The 15,158-nt window shown below is 37.1% G+C and overlaps 1 protein-coding gene across 1 annotated transcript in view; it reads left to right on the plus strand.

Moving 5' to 3' along the window:
* LOC102766057 (cyclin-dependent kinase 4 inhibitor B-like) overlaps positions 1 to 15,158 on the plus strand; it is a 28,375-nt gene that overhangs the window by 985 nt on the left and 12,232 nt on the right. The gene's annotated exons all lie outside the window — the stretch shown is intronic.

Genomic DNA, 15,158 nt, shown 5'->3' on the forward strand with positions numbered 1-15,158 from the left:
TGTTGAGCCCGGAACCCTTTCGGCCTCCTGAGGCCCGTAAAACTCAGGGGGTGGGGGGTGGGGGTGGGGTCCTAAACTCATCTCAGAAGTAGCCCGGGGTTCCCTGGGTGGGACCGTCAGTGCAAATACACACACACACACACACACACACACACACACACACCACCGGGATTGGCACCAGGTGTATTTCGAGGGCACTTGGTGACTTTATGGGGTCCTGGAGGGAAGTATTACTAAGGGGCTCAGTTTTCTGGAGGCCGCCTTTTTCTCCCCAGCCTTCCTGCTGGGTCAACCTTTCCTCCTGGCAGTAATCGCCGGTAGTCTGACTTCCCGGAGCAGTAACAGTGGTTGATGGATCAGTCACTACTAAGTGGAGATTTTGCAGCCGAGATGGGCTTTCGAGTGAGTGGCAGGTTTATTCAAATGTCTCGGGACCATGGCCGCATGTTTAGAAGACGGTGGTAAATCCAGGGAGTCACAACCAATCTTTCTTTAACCATCTCCAGCCACAATGAGCACTTTTTTTAAAAAGTGAGGCCTACTTCTCGAAAAACAGACTCACTCCCAGGTAGTGTATCTTCATATCAGATAAATCGTGATACAGTCGGTGTAATCTCCTATGGCCAGAATAATGGAAAATATATATCTAGTTACAATATGCAGAAACCTCTTAATACTTGGGTAATAAATCAACGAACAATTTAATGAGGTTTCATTTTTGTGACCATCTTTGTTGCATCATTTCCTCTGGAATATCTGTTTTTGAAAAATGCAAAGGCCAACCGAGGGGTAATTAGTTTTTATTGTAATGTTAATTGGCTTTTTGACATGCAAATATAAATTGTTAAAACTATCAATGTTTAATTAGATGTTTCCATTTCTATTGGCAAAAGTTTACAAACAATTTATAAGGGAAATCACATTTTCTTTTTCACGTTATTATGAAAGTTCAATTTTTAAAGAATCGTAGCAGGAGCTTATAAAGAATTTCTTAGGGCGATCCTGTTGGTTTTTTTAATGGTGCTTTATTCTTAGCAGCAAACGTTTAGCCACTATGTTTTTTAGTATCAGAGTTGTTAATATTACTCTCTATATAAAGCTATTTTATTTAAATTATTTTGTACTAGAAATATAGAGTAACAAAAAAATTTTAATCTATGTAAATACTGTAATTATGTGTTTTCTAGTTCAGGAATACACAATATAATATTGTGATGACTTTAAGTTATAGAAAATATTTTATAGTATGTTGTATAAAATGTTAAAAACGTACAAATGACACATTCAAAGAAGCAGTGTATTTCTTTTTATTTAGGTGTAAATCAATTTTCAGGAATAATGTGCAAAGTTATTTTAAAATGCATCGACCATATGAAAAGCCCAATTTTCAGCAAATATATGAAAACAGAACACATGACTTTGGTAGAATAGAATGTCTTGAAAATATGTGCAATTCTCCAACTTCATATGGGAAATTATACACAAATGAACATCTGGAATTATTAATTATAAATGACAAGTAATTATATATTGGATAATTATGTTGAAATCTATGCAATCTTTGAGAGCCACGTTGCCAAAAAATAACTTGGATGAATTATTTAATATTAATGCAAATATGTAAGGTGTTATTTTAACATATCTTTAGTTTGTGCAAATCTGTTTACTATGACTTTTTATTTTTATGATTGGAAATGTATAAAATAAAATCCCACATTACTAGTTTGTTATCACACATGTGTGGTGAATTACATTAATTGATTTGTTACTTCTGGTTGGTGTGTTTACAAAATAATATTTTTATGAGACTAAATATCTACTTGTTGACAAGAGTTTTAGTGTTTTCTCAAGGTAATCACTATATCGTTAGCATAATCCATCATTTCCAATGTGTACGTGATACCCTCCCCCCCCTCATTAGTTCTAAGAACAATAACCCTTTCAGGAATCAAGACTTAATATTAATTTACTTCTTTGAGGATCCTTGAATTTTAAAAATTCCATTATCTCTAAGATAACAATGATGTAGCCTATTACTGTCTATGTCCACAATATTTTACAGGTCTGCTATTTACATATTAGTTCATCACTACTATCATGGTAAAATTAAGCTAAACCATTTTCCCAACATGTGAACAACTTCTGTTAGTAAATTGATCCACATCATCTCAAAAATACTTCCTTTTTTCCCCCTAACAGAAGGCTGAACATCTGGCCCAGTGATTTTACTCTTTTAAAACTGTTAGTCCTTTTTGAGAAGTGTAACACTCTCAGCCCCTCCAGCGCTGGCTGCGCCTGTTCACTACGTCTAGGACAAATGGGTTGCTATACCTATTTCCAAGGGGCCTGGGTTAGGCCTCTGGTCTCCGCACTTGCCCGCTTCTCCATTGACTTCAGGTTGGGGCTCCCTCGCTTCTCAGAACTGGATCAGGGTCCAAACGTGGGATCCCTGGACCCCAAAGAGAACACACACTAGGAAGTGAGATTCGAGAGCTGCTCCCGGGGACTTCGCCTCTCCCTCTCCTCTCCCCATGTCCCACACCTCAAGGCACTTCCTGGACTCAATTCCTAGAGAAGGCCCGAGTCCTCAATATTTTAATTGGCGGCTGGGGTAAGGCCCTCCAGCGGTTTAGCCGGTTTAGCCGCTGGCATAATTATGACCCCACTCCACAAATGCATTGCTTCTACTTTTAGTCTCCCCTGGGCCTCGCCCCTCACCCCAACTATTTCCACAGATAAAATTTGAACGGAATAACTAACCGCAGAACAGGGGTTATATGTAGAGCCAGACTGGGGTTGGAGGGGGGGCGGCTCACTGGGTGGAGAAGGGTGTGGGGGCAGGCAGAGTCTGAGTGGGCCTTGTGGACACAGAAGTGCCAGGTATGACCAGAGACACGCCTTTAGATCACTTCCCGAGCTTGAAACTGGCGGAGCTTTATTTTCTTTCTGGAAGGGAGGGGTTGAAGTAGAGGTAGGTACATTCTAGAGACCCAGAAATCCTGGGGGAAGTGCAGTTCCAAGACGTAGGGCCATTTCAGGCCCTTACACTGCGGTGGCCACTGGAGGGTTGGATGGCCACACCCTCTGTTGCTCTGTCAGGGTTGCAAGATGGTCTTCCGAGTGTGGCCCCTAGTACTTTTCCAGAGATGTCTCTCAACTGTTTTCTTCTTGTGTTAGAAATCCCCCCTCCCTCAGTTTAATCATTTAAATTAGATCATTTATTAGAATTTTAAAAAGTCTAAGTCTAATAACAAGATCAACTTCTATAAGAAAATCTTGGGAGTAAAGACTGTTCAGTAGGGTAATGGAGGTCCTTTTAAGGCTCTGTTCCATTTTAGAAAATGCCTGCCAATTTGGGACCCCCACCGATCCCCCATATCCTAATTCATGGTATTTCTGTGTTGTTGTTGTTGTTGTTGTTATTATTATTCACCAATCCGACATGTATTGCAAATTGTTGAATTTGCTGTTAATAGCATTTTTTTTTTTTAAAGAAGGGAGTGTTGAAGTTGTTTGTTTCATGAGCCCTAGAATGATTCCTGAGTTTGGGCGACACTGCATAATCAGGAAGAAGTAGTAAAAGGGAAAGAAAATTAAAACCATCAGCTACAAAATTTAAAATTCCAGTACCTCAGATGTCCTTTGAAAAAGAGTAAGTTGATCTTTATTTTTTATATTACAAATAACATAATGGCTTTGTTCATAAAAATATAAACATTTTATCACAAATGACCTTTTAATCCTTCAATACTAGCTTTCAGTTTTCCCCTTTACCTTAAAAAAAAAAATCTCAGAATTAATTTAAATGGATGCAAAGCCAATAGGAATTTTTTAAGAGAAGAAAAGTTTTGTAGAGGTTCAGAATATGTGAGCAAAGATTTATAACCTCTTAAGCAAACTGAAGCTAATAAAATCGTGTAGAGTGGTGTGAATAAATATGACTTTACTTTGTTAATTTAAGCAGGAAAGGAGTGAGACATCAAAGGTAGCAAAGAGTACCAGCAGCAGCATTACCTGAGCTGCTGTTTAAGATCCGTATATCTGGGTTTGCTCCCAGGAAATTGGATTCACCATATTTGCTTTTGGTGCACTTGAAGGAGATTCTGTTACAGGTGGCTTACTGGTACACCACTGACAAATAAATAACTTTATTTTTGCTTATGTATGTTTTCATCAAGGTCCAGGCTTTTAAGTAAGATTTAAAATTTCAGAATCAGTCGATCACACTTTGGTGTGTTTTTTGTGTGTTTTTTAATATGTTTTATTGATTTTTTACAGAGAGGAAGGGAGAAGGATTGAGAGTTAGAAACATCGATGAGAGAGAAACATCGATCAGCTGCCTCCTGCACACCCCAAGGTACATGCCCTTGACGGGAATCGAATTGAACCTGGGACCCTTCAGTGAGCCAAACCGGTTAGGGCAGTTGATCACACTTGGAATTCCAGGACACTGAATCTGAGTCATAGGAGGAGCTATTTTATCAGATGAAGGAAAGCCTTTATTATTATGGGATCTTTCATCTGAATTGGAAGACTATCTCTTTTAATAATAAGGACCATTCTCTATACCATCTTGCAACCCTGACAGAGAAACAAAAAGGCCTTTCAACACTCCAGTTGCCACCTGGGGTGGAAGGGCACAGGTTTTTACAATCAGAACATATTTTGGGGGAAGGGTATAGCAGGATATACTTGTGTGGTAAAGTTTGTAGCATCAGACAGAAAATTTCCACATAAGACATTCATGGTATCTAATCTTTTTGAAACACTGTATATACATTTACTCCTGTTTACAGAGAATGAATGGTGCTTTCTAGGTAGAAAGGCAGAGTAATAGTGGTTTCCTTCATTTCATTTTATTATCCAAACCTGAAATCATGCTGGTTAAACATGGCAACCTAAAATTATGTAAGTGAGGAAAAACAAAACATAGAAGTATTTCACAGGTTTATGTTATACTTAAGATCATGGCATAATTGCAGTACAGTATAGCCATAACAGAATAAAGCATTTATGGACAAAATGATGGGTCCTTGTGTCTCTGTAAAAACACATTGACGAGAGGGGAAATATATATATGACTAAAGTAAGCTAAAAAGTAATTTGCAAAAACTAAAATAGTATGACAAGAGGGGAAATACATATATGACTAATATAAGCTAAAAAGTAATTTGCAAAAACTAAAATAGTATGCCTTTAAAATTATCATACTTTGCTTTTAAATACAATTTAACGTTGCATCAATTACTTTGCTGATGTACTGAGGTTAAAAGTCTATGTTTTGGTTTCTTTTTTTGAGTGCCATTTTTTCGCTCTACTTGGCTCAGGCTGCCAGAGCATCTGACTCAGCAACTGTACAATTCTTTCACCCAATTTAAAGAAACAGTAGCTATCGAAAGAACAATGACTCCCCCGATTGCAAACCTTTCCCACCCCATAGAAAAAGTAGTATATTTTAAATTATAAAATAATTGTTAAACGTGTATACACCATGGAACACTTTGAATTTTACTCCAGTCAATTTACATGCTGAATAGTTGAAGTTTAATATATTTTATGTAATATGTGATTTTTAAAAGAAGCTTATTAAAACTTTCAAAAGCATATGGTCAAGTTTCCTTTCTCTTTACCCTTCAAAATGATTATTACAAGGAGCTTAACGGTAATAGAGCACATCAACTTACATTATCTCATTTAATGGTCACATTCTCATTATGTTTTAGGGATTTTGTTCATCATGTCATAGACTGGAGACTGAGGCTCCAATAACTTGTTGCACCGTCTTTGTGCTTCTTGCCCCAAATGCCTCCACTTCCTACTTTATAAGGAAAGTACCTACCTCTTAACTACCTCTCCAGTGACTACATCTCTTTGTAGGTTGCTGAACTCTTTGGGATTTCTGTTTTTCTCAGCATTAGCCACATATGTCCCAGTAAACATATATTGATTGAGTGAAATGAAAAAGTTCTGAAAAATAAGGCAATATAATAAATAATAACTGAAGCCCCTATGAATTCTAAAAGTCACTGAAACTCATAATAAAACAAGGGGATTGATTTTTTCAGAAATTTATTTCTTGCCCAGAATGAAACTAATTCAAAACTTTCTTGTAAATTTAATATAAAATGCTTACAATATAAATCACTTTGATTTAAGAGCAATTAATGGGAAACCTATGTACCAGCACAGGAATCACTCAAAGGATGAAGCAGAAAGTTACTTTCTTAGAATATATGACGTATGATTAGAGTCCATTTCCTTTACTTACTAGCTGTGTGGTCTTTGGACTAAGTACTTCAAACTCTTAGTGCTTTCATTTTCTCATCCTTAAGCCTGAGATGTGCTCTATAGTACTCACGTAAGAAGAACTAGGTCAAATACTACATATAAAAATACATTTTAAATGTTCAGTTGGCATACATTTGCCAGTTATTATCAAAGTACCTAAATAAACTATGCCATTAAAAGAACATTAGTTTACTTTTACAGTAAATGCCTACTTCAGTAGATTTAATTATCCAGAGTAGCTAGAAATCCTGAATTCCATTTTAAAGAATATACATATCATAATAAAAAATATATTTATTTATTTATTCCATCTCTGGCACATTCTAAGGTGTCAGTAAATTTGCTTACTCTTTAAAGGATGGCCTTTACAGTGTGACTCTAAACGCTTCTAGTATTCATACTGTTAATAATAATTTCTGGAGGGAACACTGAGGCAATAGACTCTTCATTCCTTTGTAATGGCTGCTGCAGGCTGAGTATCTGCATCAATAGTTTTAGTGTAGAATTTTCTAAAAAGAATTTAGTATAAAAAGTGTGTGTGGGGGGCGGGGGAGTGTTTGAAGGAAAGAGGGGAAGAAGCATTAAGGTGATCCTCAAAACCTTCAAAATGTCTATCTTCATGGAATTTTAATTTTGAGAGGTCTCACCATGGAACCTAGGACCCAGTGTCTTGAGGGAACTTTTGCTATTATATCTGCTTGATCCTTAGCACAATTAAAATTTTGACAGATTATCCTAGTTAAGCCATAAGTGTCAACATGTAAACCTGTTTTGATTAAATAATTTTTTAATCAAAAAGTCTGTCCTACAAGGTGACCTTCAAATGCAAGCCACAGACGTATTTAAGTTTTCTAGTAACTACATTACAAAAACTAAAAAGAAGTAGGTGGAAATTATTTTAAAATAGATTTAATTTAACCCAATATATCAAAGATATTATCATTCCAATACACAATCATATAAAAACCATTAATGAAATATTTCATATTATTCTCTGCAATAAGTCTTTGAAATAAGTGGGCATTTCACACTTACAGCAAAACTCAATTTGGACGAGGCATATTACAGTGCTCAATAGATACATGTGGCCAGCAGGTGCCATAATGGACTTCACGGAGCCAAGTACCAATTGAAAAGAAATAGAGGGGCCCTAACCGCTTTGGCTCAGTGGATAAAGCCTCAGCCTGCGGACTGAAGGGTCCCAGGTTCCATTCCGGTCAAGGGCACGTACCTTGGTTGTGGGCGCATCCGCAGTGGGGAGTGGGGAGTGTGCAGGAGGCAGCTGATTGGGATGTTTCTCTCTCATCGATGCTTCTGACTCTCTATCCCTCTCCCTTCCTCTCTGTAGGATAGCAATAAAATATATTTTTTAAAAAAAGAAAAGAAATAGAGGGGACAAATGAGTATGTGAGCCTCACGATAAGGATTCAATTAGAAAAATCCAGACTTGGGAATTCAAAAGGTCAAAAGCTGGTTTCTTCAACAAATTAGTGGCAAGGAAAAAGGGAGATTGAGGACGAATCTGTAGATTAATAGAATGAAAAGACAAAGGAGAAAAAGAGGAAAATTTTTAAAGTAATGTGTAGAATTGGACAGAGGTGATAAAACTATAAGAAAAGCAAAAACACCATTTCCATAAATGTTAGTATAGTGATTACATTTGGGGAGAAAATGGAGTGTTCATTGGAATGATAGCTTCTGGATTGGTTGACAAAGTGGCATTTTCTTTAACTGGGGAGTGGTTACATCTTACAATAATTCATGATACATTTGTTTTAAGCACTTTTACAAAAAAGAGATATGAAATAAAAAAAATTTAAGGTGACCTTCAGCTATTAATATTCACATTTAGTGGGCTATCAAGGAGACAACATATATTAAATATGCATCCTTAAGGCAAAATTGACTTAGAGAATAAACACAAAGTATATTCTGTTAATATTGCCTTTTAAAAAAATGAAGGCTGTAATTTATAATCTTTACTGTAAGAAAGAACAATATAAAACTATACCCTCAACCCAGATACTCAAAGGAAAGCATGAGTGGAAATGTTAAATCTGTAAATGGAAGATGCTAAAACATGAATAGGAAGCATTTTTAAAATTCGTTCAGGGTTGATATATATCATCAAGAAGTTGATTTCTTCCAGAGGAGTTTAATCCCATATTAGGTGAAGAATTTGACTTGAAGGAGAGTGTTCCAACACAAGGAAATTTTGTATGATCTTTTACAATATCAGAGGAGAGTTGGACTTTAGAACTCTCAGAAGTCCAGGAAAGGCAAAAAGATAGAAAGGAAAAAGGAACATAACAGTAAGACTATGGAAGCCCAAGAAGGCAGGCTACTTTAAAGCGTAGTTGTGGGAAGGAAGCTGATAAGGTCTCCATTTGAAGAGCAAACTTCAATATAGATTTTGCTGAATTAGAGTGCCCTAAGCCATTATTAAACCCAGTCAACCATGAACACTGAACTCCTACCACCAAGAGTGAAAAGTGAGTACAATGTTATTTGTATGTTCCAACAGTATGTTTGCATTCTAATAGCACACACATATCAGCAGCATAAGCAAAATGGAATACTACATGTGCTCATGCTTGGCAGTTAAGAGGGCAACCCGTGTTTGAAAGGAGAAAATCAACCCCATTAGGGAGGAAAAGAGGAATATGGGAATAGAGGTTTAGAGAACGGAAACTTTACAATTCCTCAGTTTGGCTATGGTTTCCCCTATTGTACCTCCTACTTGAACTGCACACCAAGGAGTGGTAGTGGGTGGCAGGAAATGCAGGGGAAACACTGACCCACTCCATTGTCACGAACCATGATTTAATGAAGGTTTTGGTTCTTTCATTATAACAGCCAATTTATTACAAAGAAGCTCTGTTTTCAGGGGGTTAGAATTCACAGAAGACAGAACTAATCACATCTTTTCGAAGGGAGTTTGCTTGTTCAAGCCACAGATACCTGCCAGAATGTACAGTACTGAACAAAAAAATATCCAAGAGGAAATTGACTTTGATGGCCTAATTGAATAACATGATAGTAAACATACTATCTATTCTCAAAAAGTAAGTTCTATTTATTGAGAGCCTACTGTGTGCCTAAATGCCCAGATTTTTTAATATATCTGGCATTATTTGTTCCTTATAAGAACTCTAAAGAGGTAAGTTTTATTTTCTCTACTTTGAGAGGTGAGGAAATGGAGGCTCAGAAAGTTTTCATTATTTATTCAAGGCTGCAGAGATGGTAAATAGGGATCAGGTCTATCTGAGTACAAAGCCTGGGATTGTCCCATTGCCCATGCTGCATGGTGTCTCCTCCAAGATTATTATTAAGGATAGGTAACATCTCTCACCAGCCACATCTGTGCCAGCTAGAGTAAGCAGCTGTGACCATAGGAAAAATATGGAGAAAGGGCTGAGTTCAAGATCTGCAGCAAACATGTATTTACTGGGTAACTATGGCAGGTAGCTATGTATTTACTGCGTAACTATGGCAGTGTAACTGTGGCAGTGTACCACCCTTCATGTTCTTATCTGTAAATCAAGGTTTTTGAAAAGCAATTTTGCAATATATGTCAAGAGCCTTAGACTCTTTGAAAAATTGCAATACTGTTTATTGTAGCAATTAGAAACAACTTAAATATCTGACAACATGGACATCTTTAAGTAAACCATAACATATTTTTAGTGGAATGTGTTGTAGCTGTTAAAAGTAGTGTGTGGAGAAGTTGGGGAAATGTTTTAATGATAAATGAAAGGAAAAGCTTTCGAAATTGTATTATTTCCACAAGAACTGAACAAGAAATAAAACAGGAAGTATTTCAAAATCTTAACCGTTATTGCTTCTGTGTAGTGCAGTTTTTATTTTCCTATGCAGATAATTTCTTTCTTTTTTAAAAAAAATATATTTTATTGATTTTTTTTACAGAGGGGAAGGGAGAAGAATAGAGGGTTAGAAACATCGATGAGAGAGAAACATCAATCAGCTGCCTCCTGCACACTCCCTACTGGGGATGTGCCCACAACCAAGGTACATTCTCTTGACTGGTATTGAACCTGACCAAACCAGTTAGGGCTGCAGATAATTTCTTAAACTTTTTACATATGTAAACTATAATCAGGAAAAAATCATTTTAAAATTATGGGACTGGGTTAAGTGACTTAGAGGGGTCTTCAAGATCCAACTTTCTATCACATTCCCAAAAGTGAAGAATTTTCACCTTGGTCTAGGATTTGCAACCTGCTTGAAGGCACAATGTTGAAAGAAAGATAAGGATTGCTGAGTTGCCATCGTGTACTGTACAAATCAATCCCCAGGAAAACAGTGGGAAGAGCTGGGAACGCTGAGGTTAAATACCGCCTCCTTGTGCATTGTCACTTAAGTACTCTGGGCTTCTTTTTTCTGATCTATGAAGGAAGGACGATATCTCTATCCCACAGGACAGCTGTGGGGTGAGGAAATGATTTATAAAACTGCTTCATGCTTCTCACGAAGTTGGGTTTCAGTAGATGGTAGCCATTACAATTTTCTTGGCAACTTAGAATAAATTTCCTATGGTCTCTATTTCTGTTTGTCTGTCTCTCTTCTAATTAAATACCCGATTGCTGATTTTGTTCCTCAGGACGAGGCTGATTCTCAATATTTGTGCATGTAAACAAATTATATATGCAAATACATACTATAGACATAAATGTCTATAGAGTTATATGTATACATGCACACATACTGTGCTAATCTTTTAGTTTTCTCTACTGGCCAAATAGCTGCAAATAGATGTAAGTAATTCACCATAAGAAATTTCTCAATTACAAAAGCAGATAGCTACAAAAATAATTGTTAGGAAGTGATTGTTTTGTGAGCTGCACAGATTACTCATTTCACAAGAGTCTACCCAAGAGATGCTTTTAATAGTAAACACCTTACATAGATTTAAAATTATGCATGCTTTGCACACAATTTAGAAATGACTTCTGTCATCCTTAAATTGATCTTGGAAGATGATGATAGGTACTGCAGAGTCTATACCCAGTTAATACTTTGGAGACTAAAATGGAAAAAGTTGGACTTACCTATAATTATGATTCAGGTTTATAAGCAAGTGAAGACATTTTGAGTTTTTTGCTCCTTGCCAAAGTCCTATTTGAGCAGGAAGAGAAATTTTCCCATAATTCTGAGTGAAGAGAAATGTCAGAGAGTCCCCACAGGAGTGCCTTATTCATAGCAGACCCTCAATAGTTGTGCGATATTGAATTTAACTAGAGAATAGTAAAGGGGAGAAGATGCATCCCCACCTTGAATTGTTCATAGATTTCACCCTAGGAACACACTCCCTTTTCTCACAAACCTGTGGGGAGGTCTGTTCTGTTTTCTCAGAGGTCTCCCTTTCATGCTAAAGCTACCTTTCTCCAGGTGGAAAAATAATTAAAGGGATACCTGGCATTCTTTCCCTTTAAAAATACTCAGATTGGACCCTGAGGACCCTTAGGATTCTTACCCAGAACACTTCAAGGTGTACTTCTCTTGGCTGGACAACAATCTCTGAGGCATAATTATTATTATGCCCACTTTGTAGATGGGGATATTGAAGCCAGAAGAAAGTATCTCTTGCTCAAGGAGCTAAAGGAGGTGGCGGAGCTTGGCTTGGGGTCCTCTTTTCCTTTATTAACTCTTTCTAAATTAAAAGGGAGCATGAAATTAGTCTTCAAATTCATTTGTCATTAGAACAGTCTCCTTTGCCTTAGTCTTCAAATAATCTTCTTCTGCACCCAGCATTCCATCCCAGAGTCCATCTATTCAGGCTTAGCCCTGCTACATCTAGAAAATCCATTACAGGGCTCTGATAAGCTATTTCCTAAGGAGCTTTCCTTAATTATATGATCCTCTCCAAACCCTGAAATACAACATTTTTTTTTCTGGTAACACAGTTCTGCAGTGTCAGAATGCATCTTCCTTCACCTAGACTATTAATGCAGACTCCCCTCAAGAGCTCTTCCCAATTCAAGGCCACCTTCCTCCTCCTGAGAAGCAAATATGTTGACAGTTGTTAGCAATACATCCTCTTGACTAAGGACCATTCTTTTCTTTTTTTAAATCCACAACTTACAGCCAAGTGCCTGACATAGAGTATATGCTCAGTTACTCTTTGTCAAATAAAGTTATGAAGGATGGTTTTCAGAAAAGCAACTCTGGCTTGTCTAATACATTTATTATATTTAATTAATTAGACTAGCTAATAAATGTACATAATACAAAAATTTAAACAATACGAGTAGCCGAAATGCAAAGAAAGTTTCAGGCCCATCCCAGTTCCTCATTTCCTTCCCCACACTTATAGACTTTTCTGTATCTTTCCAGAGATGTTCTATTTATATTTTATTTCAACTTTATTTTGTTTAACTATATATTGTTTAATAACAATACTAATATTGAATAGGGTAAAAAGATGTCTGCTTTTAAAATAGTTTTTGTGTGTGTCTCACTTATACTAATTTCTTGAGGTATAAAGGATAGAGCAAGGCAGAGATCTCATTTTAAAGAGAAGCTTAAAATAGTCTCAAAAGTCTAAAAGCAGTTAATTAGGTACCTCAGGACTGTCATTTGGTCCCAGTACAGAGCTATTTCTCCAACACCTTTTATTTCCTCAATAAAATGTTGCTTATCATATAATATGTTTGCATACCCTGCATATCATTCCTTGCCAATTTTGCCATGCTTTGTCAGAACCAGATTGTAATTCCAGAGGACTGCCTTCTCAAATATCTTTCTGGTGATGTTTTGAATTGATATTCACATCTAGAATTTCTGTTCTTTGATTTGTAGGCTTTCTGGAGTAGCGCCATTGCAAGGTTTCCTTTCATCTAAATAAAATGTTCAGGTGCTCCAGTAGCATCATGATCTCCACACTCAGCTGGGTTCTGCAGGCTGATGGAAAAGCTACCCTAAGTCCTGCTCACCAGTCCCTCTTTCCTTAAAAACAGATCCCAGTAGTTCTCAACCTTCCTAATGCCACGACCCTTTAATACAGTTCCTCATGTTGTGGTGACCCCCAACCATAAAATTATTTTCTTTGCTACTTCATAACCTTGTCCTCACTGCAAGCAAACCAGCCTCTTCCGTTCATGGAAGGAAGTGCTTCAACTTCCTCAATCCAAGTTTATGACCATTCCCTGTGCCTTGTAATCCGTTTCTTCCTGAAATTGTAGGGACCTCAGGTCCTCGGAAATACCCTATCTTGCTTGTGACCTGAATTTCTTTTTTTCTCTTCGAGCTGTTCTCTTCTTCACCTGGCATTTTCCCTTCAGGGTATTGTGTGTGTTCGGGTCTATGCTCCCCTTCACTATACATCACCTTGAACTATCACAGATAAGCTCTGAAAGAGTTGTCTGCACAGTGTCCTTGCCATCTAACTCGCTCTTGGTTTTCCTTCTGACAATTTGAGCAGTCCGTGGAGGCTCCTTCGCAGGCCCCTTCCTGAAGTTTCTTTTTCCAGCTTCTCACCATACATCCATCCTACTGGATTCCTTTCAGCATTCCCAGAATTCCACACCTTTGCTCGTGCTCTCACCTCTGCCTGGAACATCTTCTTCTTTTACATCTTTATGCTCCTACACCTTTCTTCAAGAGTGGGGCCAGCTTTCGGCATCCACATAGCCTTTTCTTAAGCCACCAGAATGAGTTTTCATTTTCTCCTATCAATCTCTGTTTCCCTCCACTCTTCTGTGAATTTAATGCTTCATTTAATTCCTACCTTGACATTTGAGGCAAGTACTATTATTATCCCAATAATATTGAAATACAGATGAGAAAACTGAAGCCCAGATACATTAAGTAGCTTTGTTCAAAGTTATACAGCGATTAAGTAAAAAGTTTAGGTTTGAAAAATTCATAGACACAGACAACAGTATTGTGGTTATCACAGGGAAAATGGGGTAGGAGGTAGTTACGGGTAAAGTGGGTCAAATATATGGTGATGGAAGATTTGACTTTGGTTGCTAAACACACAATGCAATAAACAGATAATATACCATAGAATTGTACACTTGAAACCTATATAATTTTATTAACCAAGGTCACCCCACTATACTTACTTTTTTTAAAAGTCCTGTTTTGAACCTAGGTAGTCCAACTCCATAGCCCATACATTTAACACTTGCCCCAAACGTATCCCTCTTCCCATGCTCTACACTTAGCCTTTGAGCTTTTTGAATGAATGAACAAGTGTTAGTCTTTTTTCTTAAAAGACTGATCAGAACAGAGATAGGTTGAAATTTCATAGTACACATTTTCAAAACTGCCAAGGCAATGCAAACCTAAATAAGCCATGACCTTCTTCAGTCATGGGACGAAGAAAAGCTGAGGGATAGTAATAACCAACACACTTTTGGAATTTAAAAAGCTCCTTGACATATATAATCTTATTTTATCAATCCATGACATAGATTATGATTCCATTTCACACATGAGCAGTCTGAGGCTGGCATAACCAGCAGTGGGATCCTCCATGTCTGTATATAATGCAGCTAAGGGATGTTTTTATATGGTTGCATCACATTTCATTGATGTAGTCCAATATATTGCACAACAGCTTAAAGAGTTCTTGATGTAGGAACCCATACTTGAATGTTAGAGGAGTTTCTGAATTCCCTGAAAATTACGTTTAGAAATACATGTGCACAAAGACACACTTTAAAAAATGATTGCATACTTAGATGATGTTTTATAGAATTGTACCCCTGAAACCTATATAGTTTTATTAACCACTGTTACCCCCAATAAGTTCAATTAAAATTTTTTAACTTATTGCATGCTTTATTTTTTGAGGAGAGGGTCTACAACTTACAACAGTTTCTTAAAGACAATGTGCCCCTGCC

Source organism: Myotis davidii, unplaced genomic scaffold, assembly GCF_000327345.1.
Source record: "Myotis davidii unplaced genomic scaffold, ASM32734v1 scaffold1637, whole genome shotgun sequence".
NCBI lineage: Eukaryota > Metazoa > Chordata > Mammalia > Chiroptera > Vespertilionidae > Myotis > Myotis davidii.